Source organism: Rhagoletis pomonella, unplaced genomic scaffold, assembly GCF_013731165.1.
Source record: "Rhagoletis pomonella isolate Grant_MI unplaced genomic scaffold, Rhpom_1.0 Rhpom_scaffold_00007, whole genome shotgun sequence".
Classification (NCBI taxonomy): Eukaryota; Metazoa; Arthropoda; class Insecta; order Diptera; family Tephritidae; genus Rhagoletis; species Rhagoletis pomonella.
The window spans coordinates 8,013,095-8,031,544 of NW_023458561.1; positions in this window are offsets into that span (position 1 = coordinate 8,013,095).

Consider the following 18,450-nt stretch of genomic DNA (forward strand, 5'->3'; position numbering starts at 1 on the left):
AAAGGTTGCATTTACGAAGGACGGAGAAAAGGGGAGGAATGAAATCTTGTAAATCTAAGTAAGCTGTAAACCTAAAATCGCCAAATCTAAATAAACTTCTATTTAATTAATTTCAAATCAAACGCGTATATATTTTATTCAACCGGTAAAAGTGGTGAGCGTATAAAAACCCACATTAATTTAACAAAAAATTGCTAATAAAATGGTGCAACGGAAATGGTGCAACGGAAATTATACGGGCTGAAACAAGTGCTTCTTGAGTATATGGTATTAATTTAAAAAACATTGCTAATACAAGGTTAAAGAATAAAACTTAGAAAAATACCTATACAAGAATGAAAGTAAAGGTGAGTACGTACATCGATAAAGAAAAGGATTAAGGCAAAGGTAAAAATAAAAACAAAAACAAAGATGTGTAAAGATAAAAGGAAAAATGAGGGGCAAGGTAAATTTAAACACTTTACTTATATATACAAGGGCAAAGATGAAGGGAAATATGTAGATGAAGAAAATGATAAACAGAAAAGTAAAAACAAAGATGAGGATGAGGATACCGATAAAAGTAAAGACGAAGATAAGGCACGAAAGATTAAAATAAAGGTTATTGAAGAGGAAAAGATATAGAGAGAGACACAGAGACTCAATCTGGGAACTATTTTGGGATTTTAGCAATTTTCGGGATTCTCGAGACTTATCGATAAAATAATCTATATTTTTATCGGTTTTGTTATCGATATTTTTATCGATTTTGCTATCGATATTTTTATCGATTTGTTATCGATTTTGTAATCGATATTTTAAACTATTTTGTAAGTGATATTTTTATCGATTTTGTTATCGATACCTAGCGATTTTGTTGTCGGGTTTATCGATTATGTTATCGATATTTATCAACTTTGTTATCGGTATTTATCGATTTGGTTATCGATATTTATCGATTTCGTTATTGTTATTTATCGATATTTACAGATTTTGTTATCGATATTTATCGATTTTGTTATCGATGTTTATCGATTTTTTTATCGATTTTTTTATCGATATTTATCGATTTGGTTACCAATACTTATCGATTTTGTTGTCGAATTTATCGATTTGGTTATCGATATTTACAGATTTTGCTATCGATATTTATCGATTTTATTATCGATATATATCGATTTTTGTCGATTTTGTTATAGATTTTCTAATCGATTTTGCTACGAATGGTATTATCGGTGTTGCTGTTAAAATTTTTATCGAATTTGTTATCGATTTTTTATCTATCTATCGGTTTTGGTATCGATATTTTGTTGGACGTTATTATCGATTTTGTTATCGATAGAGTATAAAGATAAAAATGAATATAATGGAAAAACAGAATAACATGAATGTAAATAAAGAGGCTTCATACCTTTCATGAACATCTGAAAATATTACTTTAACAGACTACTGTATTTGTAAAAATTTATATATTTACAAAATACATAGATAGAGGAGATACATATATTTATGAAAAACCACATCTAAACAATCAGAGGTATGGAAGATATACCTTCTATAGGACCAATCTAAGTGATTTTCACTGCTGTGTGATCGGTATGTAAACCGGTAACACAATTTAATGGGTTTAGACTCCTACATAAAGGAGATATATCGTAATAACTGGTATCTGAACAATTAGAGCTTTCAGATATAAAGCTTATACAGCATAGATTTTGACGACTTCTTAGTAGACTTTATTATTATTTATAGAATAGCTTACGAAATTTATCTGTTTTAGCAGTCCAAATAAAGGAGTTTTACAGTAAAACCCCATATCTGAACAATTAGTTGTATGGAGGATATAAATAGGTTACAGTGACCCGCTCTTTGTTAATTTTACTGTAAACTTTCTGTTGGTAATTAGTGAAAATATTGCGAAATTTCATGTTTCTAGCTGCATATATGGAGAAGTTATAACAAAGAATCTCGAATCTGAACAATCAGTTGTATGGAGGCTGTAGATTATAGCGACCCGATCTTCGCCATTTTCACTGTAAGTATTTTTTTGATAAGGGGTGGAAATATTGCGAAATTTCATGTACCCAGCTGCATAAATGGAGGAGTTATAACGAAAATTCTCATAACTGAATAATCAGTTGTATGGGAGATATATGTTATAGTGACCCGATCTTTGTTATTTTCACTACAAGTATTCTGTTAACAATGAGTGAAAACGGCGCGAATTTTCATGTTCCTAGTTCCATAAATGGAGAAGTTATCGCAAAAAATCTCATATCTGAACAATCAGTTGTATGGAGGCTATAGGTTATAGCGACCCGATCTTCGCCATTTTCACTGAAAGTATTCTTTTGATAATGAGTGACAACAGTGCCAAACTTCCGTGTTCGTAGCTACTTAGATGGAGGAGTTATAACGAAAAGACTTGTATCTGAACAATCAGTTGTATGGGAGCTATAGGTTATAGTGACCCGATCTTTATCACCTTAAATTTTCTGTTGATAATGGGTAGAAGTATTGCAAAATTTCATATTCCTAGCTGCATAAATGGAGAAGTTATAACGAAAAAACTCATATCTGAACAGTCAGTTGTATGGGAGCTATATGTTATAGTGGTCAGATTCTTCCGGTTCCGACAAATGATTAATAAATTATAAAAATACACCTACCTACCAAATTTCATCCGGATATATCGAAAACTGAGAGACTAGATTGCATACAAACAGACGGACAGACAGACAGACGGACAGACGGACATGGCTAAATCGACTCAGATCGACGTTCTGATCATTTAAGTATACATTGTAATGGATCTATCTCTTCTTATTCTGGTACTTACAAACATCGGACCAAAGTTATAATACCATTTAATACTCATGAAAGGTATAAAAAGAGAAAAAATATAACCTTAAGCAAAAGCAGATGTGTGTATGTATACATTGGTTATGAGACAAAATAGACAAGTAACGTAATTTTCACTTCTCTAGTGTGGCCCAGGCGCACTTACTTTTTGATTATTATGTCTTCTGTTTATGGTTTTAAATAAATCCTTTGGAAATTATAGATTAATAATAATAGTAGATTGGCACTTAGACATATGTTAGTGTTTGGCCGAACTTTCCCTCCGATTTGTGGCGTGCGCCCAAATGTTGTCGCGCAAAGTGGTGGGAGGGCGATTGTATTTTTATGAGAAGCTGTTTTTCATGGCAAAAATACACTGGAGGTTTGCAATTTCCTGCCGAGGGGGGGAAACCTTTTTTCAAATTTTTTAGCGATATTGCTTTGATCAGGGCTTGAACCCAGGCGCTGCGGAGTGGAAGCGCGCACTACACCACAGCGGCCACTGTTATATGTTCCTAATTCAACTGTGACTGGTATGACTCGAATTTGTGACGGGTATGACAAGTTGAGCATGAATACACAAATACACAATACTAGACAACTAAACTAACTTTATCTATTTCTCAAAAAATGGGATTTCACGAATACATAAAAGATTCATCCACCTAAAGACGGGGTAATCCTTGATAGGACTCTTCATCCCCACTGCCTGTCTGAGTCATTCCAAAGTGCCTTATTTTTAAGTAGTACTACACTTCTAAGGAGGCTCTTACCAAGAATGATAGAATACAAGATTGCGCCATCCTGGCCGTTGACATTTGTGTACCACAAGTAAACAAAGAATAGAGCGAAAAGAATAACGAGTTGAAACTGCCAAAACAGTTCACATACAGCGAAAAACGAGATTTAATTTTGCTAAATGCGAAAATATTGCATTTTTCACCTAATCTATTAGAGAATAGTGAATGATTTAGTGCACCCATTGATTCGCAATTGAGGCTGCTGCAGCAAACGTTTTAGTGCACTACATTGCTTTGCAATTAAGGCTGCTGCTGCAAACTGCGGCAGCATCTTATCGGGATTGATTAGTTAACTTGCTAAAGGAGGCTGCTTGGAGCCGGATCGAAATCATTGTGATGAAATGCTGTCAATATAATAATAAATAAACATTTCGGGAATGCCTATGCCGCGCTCTATGTACACAAAATGCATCGATTCTTCGCAGTGCTACACTTGCATCTTGGCGGCTGTCGCAATTTATCACACGGCACTTCTTTTATTAGTTTTTACGCAGTCTTCAACTCAAAAATCACTCACAAATTGCAAATTAAAACAAATTAAACTGATTTTTCACCTATAATTCAAATTTCTCTTTGCCGCTGATTTGTAAACAAAGGTTTATTTACAAGTTACCACAACTGTCAAAATCGGCAAAGCCAAAGTAGCGGTACCACTGACATCGCCACCTTTGTTCGCTGCACCGTGAGCTGTTACCTGTCAAACCGTAGGAGATAGGCTGACTTTCAAAAGGTATCAATACAATGTTTGGATACTATTATACTGCGGTATTCAAACTGTTTGTATATGCAGAGTTGCGACACATTGCAACCATATACATTATACATATATACATAACCAGGGAACGGATTTTATGGAAATTGCCTTTTTTCTGCTAAAGAGATAGAGTATATTTGCTTATGAATGTCCACGATTTAGCTTTCCCTGATTCCATATATATACATTTGATGCTGCCTTTCTTTGCCTCCTTTAAGATATTTGCCTTTTTTTGCCTTTTCTACCTTTAAAAAAGTGATTATATCATTTACAATTTTTTTTTAAAGATTAAAAGATGTACATATACCCATGTGGCTTATAGAAGCGCAGGGACCTCTGCCAAATTGGTGTTGGAAAAATTCAAAGCCGTTTTTTCATTGTTCTTCGTATTTTCTGTCTTTTTTGTTGCCTTATTTTGTTTTTTTCGCAATACCTTGGGCCTTCTCCAGCCTTTTTCGCTATTTTGTTTTGCCTTTTTTGCAATACCTAGTGCCTTTTCCTGCCTTTTTCGCTATTTTATTTTGCCTTTTCCAGCCTAATTCGTTATTTTATTTTGCCTTTTTTATAGGTTTTAAGTCCTAAAAATCCGTTCCAACAATAACAAACAAAGCTTCAACTTTGTTTCTGATGCGCTGGCCGATTTTATTAAAGTTGGTCAAACTCAAAATTGTGACGGGTGTGACATGTGACGGTCGTGACCAACATAATCGGGGTTTACTCCGAAAATAAAACCATGTCCGAGATGTGTTTTCTTTCAAAAAATAACTATTTTGTGTATTTGTGACGGGCGTGACATTAAAATATGCTTCGCCTCAGAACCTAACAGAGTGTCCAGATTTTGGCGATTTCGCTCGTAAAAATTTAGGAAATTGCAATTAGCGATTTTTGGCGATTTTTCCCTTCAAATAAATTTTTTCCAATTATAAAAATGTTCAAAACTTAGTTTTCCACGATAATTTTACAGAAGAGGCTAATGAACTGCGTGACAAACTTGACTTAAGAAGCATATTAAAAGACTGTCAAAAATGTTTAGTCAATTAAATACTTTTAAAAAGCTTTGATTTTGTCACCAGATAAGTGTGTGAATCACAAGAGAGCGGGTTTCAGGGACCTGCCAATTCACTATTTGACTTTGAAGGAAAGAAAAGCAGTGGAAACTAAATATTAAAATTTTTTAACTTTCCTATGAAATAACTTTTCTCAGAACCATTCCATCCGACTCTGAAGAATTTTGGATAATTTCTTACGGAGTAAATGTTTGGAAATATAAGTAAATTCATATTATTATCCTTGCCGCAATCACATACTTTGTTGAACGCGTTTTTTCCGTAATGAATTCAACAAAAACTAAGATTCGATATAGGATGAGGTTGGAAAGTCTTAGTTTAAAAGTTCGAATAAAGTGTTATATAAAGGCTAATAGTTTCTGCTGCAAAACGTTTCCAATATCAAACAGCATGTTATCAAGGTTGAATAGCTCAATATATGACAACAACATATCGCACACCGTCTTCAAAAGAGTCACAACTCAAAATTTGGCATTTTTGAGATTATGCTCTAAAAATGTATGCAGAACTTTTATTTACCTTTCAGCAAAAGCTGGAGCAAATTTTTGTTGTAATTTGAGAAAAAACCTAAGGTAAAATCGCCCTTGCCCATATGATTATCATTTTCTGACAAACGTATTATTTTGACTTGTGACTCTTTTGAAGGCGGTGTGCGATATATGTCGGCGAATTTGAAGGAATTGTGGAACTAGCTGATCTCGCCTTATTATAGGCTTTTATTTAATTTTTAGCGCCGAGCTTTTAAAAGCGAATTGTGCGATTAATCAATTAATATGGGTTTTAATAAATTTAATAATTGCGCAGTCCTTTTGCAAATAGGGGCACGATATCGAACCGAAAGTATCGATATGGTACTCATTTAAAGTATCGCTGGAAAAATATCGGGTACCCATTAATATCGAAATAAATAGAATCGATATCGCAAATATCGATACCAAGATCCAAAAAAAATACATATCTGAAAAAGTGATTAGAAACCTCCGAGCGTATTTCTGCCATGAAAAGCAGCTACTCATAAAAACGCCCTTTCTGGCACAACATCAAGGCGCACGCAACAAATCGGAGGAGAAGCTCGGCCAAACGCTAACATATTTTGTAAGCGCTAATCTATTATTTTTACACGTAGATATTGAGGTGTTGACTTAAACACCGTGACCGCGTGTTCAAATCCCGCCACATGCAATCCTAACGATAGTAAAAAATTTCTCTTCTTTGAAGCCCAATTTATATCGGGAAGAGTATCAACTCTTCAATCAGATAAGTCTTGAAAGCAATTTTTTCGCATTCTTTTTTGTGTGTTTCTATTTGCTTCCAGACGCGTCAAATTTTATTGAATTCAAGTTCGTGGTTCTTTAAATGGGAGGTATTTGCACTCTTCCCCTTTCTTCTCACCTCCTTCGCCTTGGAACGAACAGACTTGGAAACGCGACTTGACGTGTCTAAAAGCTGACTAATTTGAGTTTATAACATTCGAAATGATGCTAGGATTCTGATACTCGATTCCAAAAAATATCGTTTTAAAACTATCGAGTAAAAAATATCGGTATCGAATGCCAAAAGCATCGATATGGTATCGTATCGTATCGAAATTCGTATCCCTAATTGCAAAACGTGTCGAAACAAATATTTTAAAAAAGTATGCGTATTTTTAAAGAACATTGTTTGTACATCACTATTATATAAGTGATTTGTGTTATTTTTTATTACCCTCTGAAGATATTATATTCGTTTTTGGTTTTAAAAACTCTATTATACCAAGATCTCATTTTTAAAATAAAAGATTTGTTAAATCGATTTCGTGAATTTTATTAAAAAAAATTGGCGATTTTTTTCAAAAATTGCGCTTTTTTTTAACAATCTGGACACACTGGAACCAAATAAAATATTTATTATTTGCCCGAAAAACTTGAAAATTACACTGATCGAATACTGGCAATGCTAAAATAACAATATACCACGAAAATCAGTCTTGTCAATTTTGAAGAAAATTTACCTCTGATATGAGTTTGTAAATGGTATAACCTGAAGTAAAAAATATATCTAATTTTGAGATAATTTTCGAAATTTTGTCTTTCAGTCTTGAAAGTTAGATTTATTTACTCTTACTTACTAGAAATAATGCACTCAAATTCTTAAGTTTATTTTCATTTCATTCGGTATCGCTAACCGTGGCTGGAAATTACTCTTCAGCTATAAAACAATAGAAGATCTATCAGCAAAAATTTTTTAGTAGCGATGGAAGGAGGCATGGTTCGCTTCTTGGAAACGATATTATAAATGATGTTTTATTTTTGGACAGAACAGAAAGCACCTAAAATGACTTGTTCGTCGCAAGCAGAATTTGAAAGGAATATTTTATTGTTTTTGTAATTTATATTCAATTTCAAATCACAACCATCATCTAAAGTTTTTATTACCGCGAAAGCATGGACTAGAAAGCATTAGTTGGCGAGCTCGTCATTCGATGAGGATTCTATAACAGGTCTATTCTGCACTTTACAGAAGATTTTTTAACCGGAAAATTTTATTACCAACAAATTTTACCAGTTCTTGTGTGTACCGAAATTCTAGGTGAGTTGGTAATGCAGGTGAAATATTCAGAAATTCAGCTATGAAGAATTCTGAAATTGCATATTTCACTGGGTAATACTTTGTTAACAGCTTATAAGATGGTAACAAAATTTACCGGTATAAGAGTACACAGTATGCGAAAAGGGTTTAGAAAATTTGCCAGGCACTTTATTATCTAACTGGTTATTATTACCAGCATAGACCTGGTAGTCACCATCAGATCAAGGTGCAGGGATGGTATCTTCAGGGGCAGTAGTTAAGAGTTCTAGCTTTAATTTAACGGATTCGTAATCAGCACAGAAAAGTCTATCAAAAACGATTTAACTTTTGCGCACTGAAATCAGTGTTGCCCTGTGTTATCCATTCTGGGCAACCGATGCTTAATTCTCTGATAAATACTTTGTATAAATAACTTATTTGTTTATGGTTATAAGCGGCAACCGTTCCATATTATTATATGAAGCCTTGAGTATTTTTTTCGTATGGTACCAGCAATGTTTTATTTATTTTCTAATTGAAATATATTTTAATGGATAGCAATCCTCGTTTATATAGATATTTTAGTTCCAAAACTGTTTCATTTGATTTGTTCATTTGATACCATTATTATATGTGTATCTTCTTTCTGTATCTTTACGAAAAATCCGCGCCAACTCTTTACATATGAGTACTTAGGTATACGGGAGTGTGATTTATTATAGGTTGCAAATGACATAAACATCCAATATATAACAAACTATATAAATTGACTGGTACCAAATTTGTTTAAAAAGGATTAGCGGTTTGTTTATTGTTAGCAAGGGCTTTTATTTTGGCCTAAAAAATGTTGGTCCAAGTTCAACTGTTATTATTGAAATAGAAATATAAAAGTCCGTATTTTTCAGTTATTATTGGACTTTTTCATATTGTTCGGAAACACTGAAGGACCCTGGACTTTTCGATGTCGAAAAAAAACTGTTAAATTGGGTCCCTCCAAAAATTGAATTTTCCCGGTTCATCATAAATTGAGTTAGGCTACTTAGCCAAATACGGCGCAGATAATAAACTTAAGTAGTATACTTGTATATTTTTGAATAAATTCGTAAGTACTTACGCGTAGTGTGTTGTTTATACATGCCTAAATACAATGTGTGCCTGGGGCAGGAGCTGAGGACAAGGATGAAAAAGTGCTTTAGCAGCCGCTGCCACCATCAAATTGAGTTGATAATAATGTGGTGGCCGGTGCAGTATGTGCAACAGCAAGAATAACAAATATACTGCGCCTGCAACTCCAACAACAAATTGATTCGGAAAAAGAAGCATAAAAAGTGATGTAACGTGCGCCGCATTCAATTCAACCTCACGATCCATATTTGACCTGCCAATGTGTGTTTGTAATCACGTTGGCAAACATCCGGCCAGGTCTCTGGGTGATGGAAGCCAATGTTGGAGTGGGCGCTGCAATGCATTCGGCTGGCAGCTTCATATGTCAAATTTGTTGGCACTTGTCCAAAACAAGACAAAAAAGTAAAAAAATAAAAACAAAAAACAAAAATAATAATAATAATAAGTAAAACGCCCTGCACTCCTTTCTGTAGCTTCTTCAGTGTGCTGTTTCGTGGACTTCGTTTAAGGCGATCCATGTATGTACACACATACATGGATGCATATTACATACCCCAGCGGGAATTAGAAGCACGTAATAATACCTTATTAGCAACTTACTCTTCACCTGGCAGTCATTACCATTTCCCTGCCGAACGTCCCTTACTTTTACAAAGGCATGGCCGCCTTATGTAAGTAGGAATTTAGAATGTACATTTGGTATCAGACATACTTCTGAGCCGCTTTACAAAGTAAGTTACGTGTAATGCAGAGCAGTCGCTCGGAGTAATTCGGTGCTTGGAAATAACTTCGGCTGCACGTTATTTTGCAACTGACAACGTAATGTGTCTTCGGAGGTGTTCATTTTGCCCTTTACTAGTAGATGACATTGGCCATGATGACAATTTTGGTACTAAAAACTGAAAGAAAACATGGCTTACCTCGCAAGGTGCTTACCTATTTTCCCAGTGGGACGAAATTAAATAAATATGTGTTTGTATAGTGTTTGTAGGTGTCTTCACGTTTGTAGTTTTTGCATAGTCGGTCGACCGTCTGTGTGGTGATGGTGGTCCTAAGTTCTTGCGACATATGCTTGTCGAAATTTCAAATGAAGTGATGCAACGGAAGCGGAAGTTTGTATTTGCACTTTTGCCGATTTTTGCTAAAATGCGCAAATTTCCTTCTACCTCACAACCTCTAACGAATAACAAAAACAACAGTCTGAATAAAAAATGTGCATGTGGCAAATCCTTGCCAAAATCAACCAAACAGCTAAAGAGGATTGGAGGAACACAATTTTGTGTGCAGCGGCTTTGTTCCGCTACAATTCTTGTTTTTGTTAAGATTCGAGCCACATGCAAACAACCAAATAACTACCGAATAGCTCGTCCGCACACGTCAGGGATACCAACGCTGACAAGTCTATTCCTGAAAAAACTCTCCCATTTTAAACTATATTACCCCATAAGAGTCTTTTTTTGCTATTTAAAGCACTGTCTTAATAAAAAACCTAACAAATAATATTCAAATTTCATTGATTTAGCACATAAATAGACATATATCAAAAATCCTAAGAATAAAAATTGTCTACAAACAAAAAATATCCATTAAAAGACAACAAACGCAAAAGCGCTTTATGCAACGTAAATCAAAGTAGCGTCAAGCGATTCTAGTTAAGCGGTTGTTTGAATAAACTACGAATATGCAAGATATTTCAAAATCAATAACTAGTCAACAGGTGCAGTGCTTTAACAAATTAAGTAGTAGTTATTATCGAACTATGTGGAGTATGATTCTTTTGATTAAAAAACTATACTGAAAGTTGGCGAAGTCAAACGTACGGTTGTCACTTGTTAAAAAAATAACCAACCAAAATCTGACAAAAATCAACCAAACTAAAAAAAACAACCAACTTTGTTTTTCACGTATTTATTACGAACAGCAAAGCTTATTACAAAAAACAAAAAAATATTGAAATGCAAATTCATTTTTCATCTAACAACTAGTGCGCTCAATCACATTATTTACTTTTTACATGTATTTTATATGCAAATGTTACATTAAAATTAGGATTTTGAAAATCACAGTGTTTAAACTTCAACTTATGAAAAAATTCCCAGTAGCGAAATTGGTTGGTGTAATCGTCACTAATGAGGATTTATTGGCATTACATTCTGTGAATCCTAAGCGACATATAGCTGACAATGACACTGGTGACAATGTCATGCAGGTGTACCCCTATCAAACACAAATGTCTTGCAGCGGTCACATATAAAAAGTCTATTGCAGGAAATTGTTACTCGAATGCATCAATGATCACTACATGGCAAAATCATGCCGAGGCCATCAACGACCAAATTACCATTTTTATGAAAAAGTCATGAACGACTTAACGGAGCCCAAAGTCATTGAAGACTTAACATGGCCGTACACGACACTTAAGTGACTATTGCAAGACATTCGCTATGGGGTCTTATAGTTTACTTACATATGTATTTACATATATTTATCCTACATTTATATATGTATGCATGTTTAATCAGATCAACAAAAATTCAGTAGTTTTGGTTTTCAAGGAACGTCGTTTCGATTAAAATAATTTAAAAACAAGGAATTTTTATGCAAAAAACAAAACCGACTATAATTCTCATATAAAAATTTAAGATTATCGTTAATTTCTGCACGATCCAATGATCGGATTTAAACCGAATTAGTACAGGTAACATTTAAAAAAGGAATTATGGAAATCGGTTAACGTAGTCCAAAGTTAAGCGGTAACATACATAAAAAAAATATTCCGACGAATTGATAACCTTCTGCTTTTTGTGAAGTCGGTTAAAAACAGCCAAATGCGAGAAAAAACAACCAAATTCGAAAAAAACAAGTTTGGTTGGAAACAACCAACAGTGGCATTAAAACAGCTTTTAGGAAAATAAGTTTGAAATATTGAAGTAGTCTCTATATATTTAAACGCAGTTGTGCATTAGCAGATAGCACTTATATTAATTTGAAAAAAATATATATTTGAAACATGGATGGAATCGGAAATGTCGGGAAAGAATTTTCTTTCCATTCCGCCCGCATTTTTTTAAACCTTCTCAATACCATCCACCCCGCCCCGTCCCGCGGGTCCCGATATTCCGCGCTTATCTCTTCCTTGAAGTACATTGTTATAAAATAATGTAAAAAAATATTTTTCAAAAACAAGCTTTTATTTAACATGTACAATCAAAAAAATAAAATAAAATAGTGTAACAAAAGATTTTTTAACAAGAAAATTTTGTTAAAACTGCATTCAGCTCAAGTACAGACCACACACACACAATATAATCTATCATACCAGTGCCTAAAACTTTACTACCTAGTTGGGCCGGCAAATTACGCTCTGCTATCACTATTTGTACACGATTTGTACATTTGTATATTTTGGCAGTGACAGAGTGGTGTGGTTTAGAAATTTGAGTTCAGCTCAATAAAAGAATTTTCGAACAACACCACTCTGTACCTGTCAAAATGTACAAATCGAGTGATGCCTGCTTAAGATGAAGACAAACGTAGGGAGCTTCGAAAACATTAAAATTTAAAGCTACATTTAGGTTTTATGTTTGTTCTGTATCTGGAGATTTTTGCTAATTATTTGGAAATTTATATACACTTATATAAGAAAAGCATACCTGCTTTTGAATGAAGTAGTATATATATCCAGTATTGCAAGAATATATAGCATTCTGTGGAAACATATGCATATGTATGCCCATCGACCAGTTACAAAACCGCCTAAATCGCTATTGTGACAAAAATGAGATTTGGTAATCTTGAACTTCAGGCATCGAGATTTATGCATAAGAATCGTAAAATCGTTACTAAAGCAAGAGATTTCTAAAATAATAGCTAGAGTAAATACCGCCTATCAAGGCAATGCCTACAAAAGAAAAACCGTTTTTTCGTTCTGATGTAAAATTTGAATGCAATTGGTCGGTGGGCGGATTTGCAAAAACATCGACAATATGTATATCCATACATATGTACATATGTACACTCTTAAGACGAATGCAAAGGAAAATAAAATTTGTGTAACGTTGCTAGAGCAGATATGTCTAACACCAAATTATTTGATTAACAAAATTTTTGCGTAGAACGCTAAAACCGAAACCCAAACGCACTGCAGAGAGTTTCACGCTGTCAAACGACAACAATGGACTAAAATATAGATAACATAACATTTAGTAAAACTAAAACACAGCTGGTACAATAAAAAGAAATTAACTGCGTATAACAGTTAATTTTACTGTACAGACTTATCCAAATGTATGTATCTTTATCGTCTCTAGATACGAATAAAGACGCAAGCACAAAAGTTGACCGCGAAAATCGACGTATAAAAAAAAAAAAACGGCGAAGAAAGACTCTTAACATAGGTGTCGGAAAGGCAAAGAAAAACGCGTTAACCTCTTTGACGGAGAAGAAAGGCGAATATTCAACTAGGCTTACGAGTTACAGTATACAAATTCCGGAATGATGTTGAATCCACGTCTACATGTCTTTCTTCGCCGAAGTTTTTTCAAGCTATTTAAGCACTTTGGATGATGCCATGTTCCAACTTTTAGATGGAGAATACAATCGTTCTTCAAGGAGTATCAATCTACGATTCATACTTCGTGGGCAGGCACATAGAATATACTTGGGTTTCCTCCACCAGCCCACAAAACCTACAGTCCGTCTCTACAGAAAGACCCATTTAATTCAAATGGTACGTTAACTTGCAGTGTGCTATCAGGTATGCAGTAAGAGTTCTAAGTTCAAGGAGTTTTTCGGAGTTCCTCCTGGAAGGAGTTATAAATCGCTTTGATTGTCTTATTCCCTTTTACTTCCGCCAGTGGGCAGCTATCTGAGACTATTCCCAGGCAGCTCCTAAGTAGTTCTGCAGTGTATCCTTTAGATGTACCACAGAATAGCTCGGGACCACGCAAGCAGTGTTTGGTCGCCACGCATTGCGAGACAGTCAGCCCTTTCGTTGCCTTCAAACCCTTCATGTCCCGAAACCCACCAATGCGTTACGATGGCCGTTTAAAAAGAGTCCAAGGCCTTTAACGCTGCCTGAGTATCTAACATAATATTTATTCTGGCCTCATATGCCTCATATGATGACATTCGCGAATACAGACTTCGATTGTGAAGACCTCCGCCTGGAATATAGTTGGGTAAAAGTCCATTGGCAGACTTTTCGGGAATCTTGGTCCAAGTATGTCATAAAGTAAATCGAGGGCTTATATTCAATACCCCCTATCTGCACTTTTCACAAAAAATGGGATTCTGATATAAAAATCCACCTAGGACTTTACAGTCAGATATTAATGCTGACCTTGTATAACGCTTGACAGAATAATTACTATTAAATTGCAAAGTCCGAATTAACATCAGTGGGTCCCAGCTGGGTTCAACATCACAAAGTACTTTTTGTGAAAATTGCACATAGAGGGTATTTATTGAATATAAGCCTTCGATATATGGATGTTCATACTGTATATTGGCAATAATAAGGATATATGTTTATACTTAGGAATCAGGTATATTTACATGTTTGCGGCCGCCGTTAAACGAACCCACCGGTGAAATATTCGTGTAAAACAGGTTGGTAAAAAGTTTGAAGATACATATTTTCTATTTTTCGCAAAGAATTATCACGGAACCTACCAAAATCCAATCAAGCCTACCAACCTATAAAATGGAAAACACCCTCCCAGTTTTGGTAGCAAAAGCCTATGTTTGGCAACACTGACACTAAGCTCCAGTTAAACATCATTATCGACGTCACCTACAGGGTTGCCACTGACGAAAAAAATACTTACCATCCACTCGAAAAAAATTTGCCAAATCTGGAAAATATCTACCAATAACGTTTTTATAGTTATTTGATGAAAACTATAGTTTTGTTATATTTTTTAGTTATTTTAATTAAGACTATAGTTAATTTACTTTTTTTAACCGACTTCCAAAAAAGGAGGAGGTTATCAGTTCGTCGGAATATTTTTTTTTTTTTTTTATGTATGTTACCGCATAACTTTGGACCACGTCAACCGATTTCGATAATTCTTTGCATCGGAAAGGTAGTGTCTCAGAGGTGGTCCCATACTAATCTGGTTAAGATCCGATCAGCGGATCATGAGATATATATATATATATATATTTTTTTATATGGGAGTTGAAGTCGGTTTTTTTTTCTAAAAATTACTAGTTATTATTTCAATAAGAATTAAAATTGTTTTTAAGGAACTTTTTATTCAACTAATTATATGGTATTTGAGATCATAATAATGTCATATTCTGAGTTTCCTTGAACCAAGAGCGAAAGTGATGAAACTGAAGGCGACAACGATAAACACAGTGATTCAAAAAAAGCACTTGGTGATTTTTATTTTAATATTCACAATGTTTTTCAAGTAAAAATGTCTTGTTGCTTTAACTAAATCCATAAAAATCAAGGAGTAAAGCTATATACAACATTTAGAAAAATTGGAAAAATTTTCGTCTTAATTTAGAATTATTTACTCTGAATTTTTAGAACAATTTAAGGTATGGAGTTTTATAGCAAATAATATTTGAGTATACTTTTTTAATTTTTTGCCGCCAGCCTTTTGTGGCCTTTTTTTATTTAACAATTTCCATTCATAAAAAATGGCGTTGATTTAATTTTTTTGCGAACAATCATAGTGCGTATTTACATACCAGTCAGTTTTTTCTTTTTATTTAAATAATCATTTAAAATATTTAGGCAATCAAAAGCTCCTCGGGATTCCAGTAGAATGACTTTTGAATGGAGCACGATATGTTCGCCTTATATCGATATACATTTATACGTATGTAAGTATATAAAAAGTGTGCAAAGAAATTTATAATGTAAACATAACTACGAAAAATAAATCGGGAACGAAAAGTTCAACAAAAATCTACCAAAATGAGAAAAAACTTACCTTTTTACCATCCTAAATTTTTTCTACCAATTTTGGTAACAATTTACCAAAGTGGCAACCCTGGTCACCTACTCTCTGTTATATGCATAGGAGTAGCGCTCTGTGAGCAAACAGCTCCTATATCGCTTTTAGTGGTAACGTGTTCTAGAAGGCATAGCGTTATGTTGCCTTTGAATTTTTTCGCTTCTTTTAGGCATTGCCGGTAATGCAAAGTAGAATGTCCAACAATATTTTATTTATTTCGCTTCTTTGTTTGATTTCGGGGAATGCAAAGTAGAATGTCCTATAATATTTCTTTCTTAATTCGTTTCTTTGCTTCATTTCCGGAAATGCAAAGTAGAATGTCCTACAATATTTTATTTGTTTCGCTTCTTTGCTTCATTTCAGGGAATGGAAGGTAGAATGTCCTACAATATTTTTTTTTTAATTTCGCTTCTTTGCTTCATTTCGGAGAATGCAAAAATATAATGAATATCCAAAAATTCTTTTTCTGCCGTTACTTTCTGAGAAAATTTGTCTCACATAAATATCATGTTTTGCTTTGTTCAATTTGCAGCGAAGTTGAAGTACAATGAAGTGAAGTACAAGAGTGAGGAAGTACAATTTTAAGCTTAGTTAAATATGCATGTATGTACATACCGATTTTTAAGAAAATCTAAATACCTTAATAAATACATATGTATGTATAAAAGCTGATTTATAAAAATATTAATTAATTTTAATCTTTTAAGACATTTTCTGATTTCAATTTAATATAAATAAGTATGTACTTATCTAGGCATTCTACATTAGTTTCTCTGTAACGCATTCTTTGTTCGCTTCTCTGGATTCTATTTATCCATGCGTTATCCCTTCGTTTGAAGGTAATGCTGCGGGTAAGGGCTTACCTCCAATGACATGCCCATGTTAAAATAAGGCCTTCTTGAAGCGAAAGGGTAAGCGATTCCCATCGCCTAGCTCGTTTCCACTTTCGTTTCTGTGGTAATCGTGTTTTTTGCTGGGTACTAACTGAAGTTTTTTCGCATGCGGGATAGTGGAAGTATGTACACTTTTAAGATGCATTCATGTGCATTATGCGTGCTTTTTATCGCATCTCTGTAATTCACTAGCTCCTTGAATGAGGAAACCAAATTATGTAATTATTAACAGATGTGCCTAGAAGGGCCATGTTAAACACAGTTGAAGCTAATTTCCGGTATTTCTCTTACTAGCACCTGAAACTACACTTATTATTTACTAGCGCCGGCAGCTTTAGCAAATTTATAGCGTTTTTACGTTCTTTGGCAAATTACGCTCTGTTAGCCATAAGTTTTTCGGCGTTTTGACCGCCTTTGTATCAAGACCCCTGTACCATCTGGGGAATTAATTTATATTTTAAATTGCATTGTCATCGTGAATGGAACTTTGGTGAAAGTCTGGCTTGTCGGGATGTTAGTTTAAAATCGATTGGAAATCTCCGCGGGATGAGCAAGTTAAATAAAAGCTTGTAAAAATAGTGGTGTGAAAAATCCAAAATTTAAATGTATCTATTATTTGATTAAGAGTAAGTAAAATGCAGAAGAATCATTAATCCCACAGCTTCACAAATATATATATATAGAATCATTTTCTTATTTTATACGAGCATGGATGTACATACATATCTAGTTTCGGTGTTTCATTGGGAAAAAATGTTTTGCTTAGAATTTAAAAATGCATGAACTGCATGTGGTAATTTTTTAAACATTTAACTTCACAATGAGAAATTTTTACTGAAATGTATAATTTGATATATGTGACACTATTCTTAATAAAAAACTATGCGAAGAATTCGCCTGTATATCAAATTCCCTCAAAATGTGAAGGCATTCTCACATTCCCACACAAAGTTCCAATTCCAGTAAATTAGTGGAATTCTCCCCCAGTTGGCATCACTGGCACACATCAGAAAAATATCAAAAACAAAAGCCTGAAACATTTACCACAAACCATCGGTTCCATTCGTTTATCCGCGCCCGATCGCGCATCTGCCCTCTAATGATGGTTTGTATTTCTGCTTTCTAATTAATTGAAAGGGGACTTTTTCTTGCACTACTGTAATGTGCTCCCATGCGCAGTACTACTGCCTGGCTGGTAGGCTAATAAAAGCGCCGATGTCGATATATGGCGGTGTGTGATGATAATGATTGTGATGCTGGTAACGGTAATAGTAATGGCAATGGTAATTGCTATAGCAATGGCGCGAGTAATGGCTATAACTCCGGGGGTGTTGCCTATCTCTTCTGATGTGGTTTGTTGTGTTAACACAGTGGCGGCCAAAGCATTTCAATCGGTTGATTTCATTAGCCTCTTTATGTCAACTGTAATTGAAAATTAGTTCGAATATTCGCAATCGCTCTTATTTG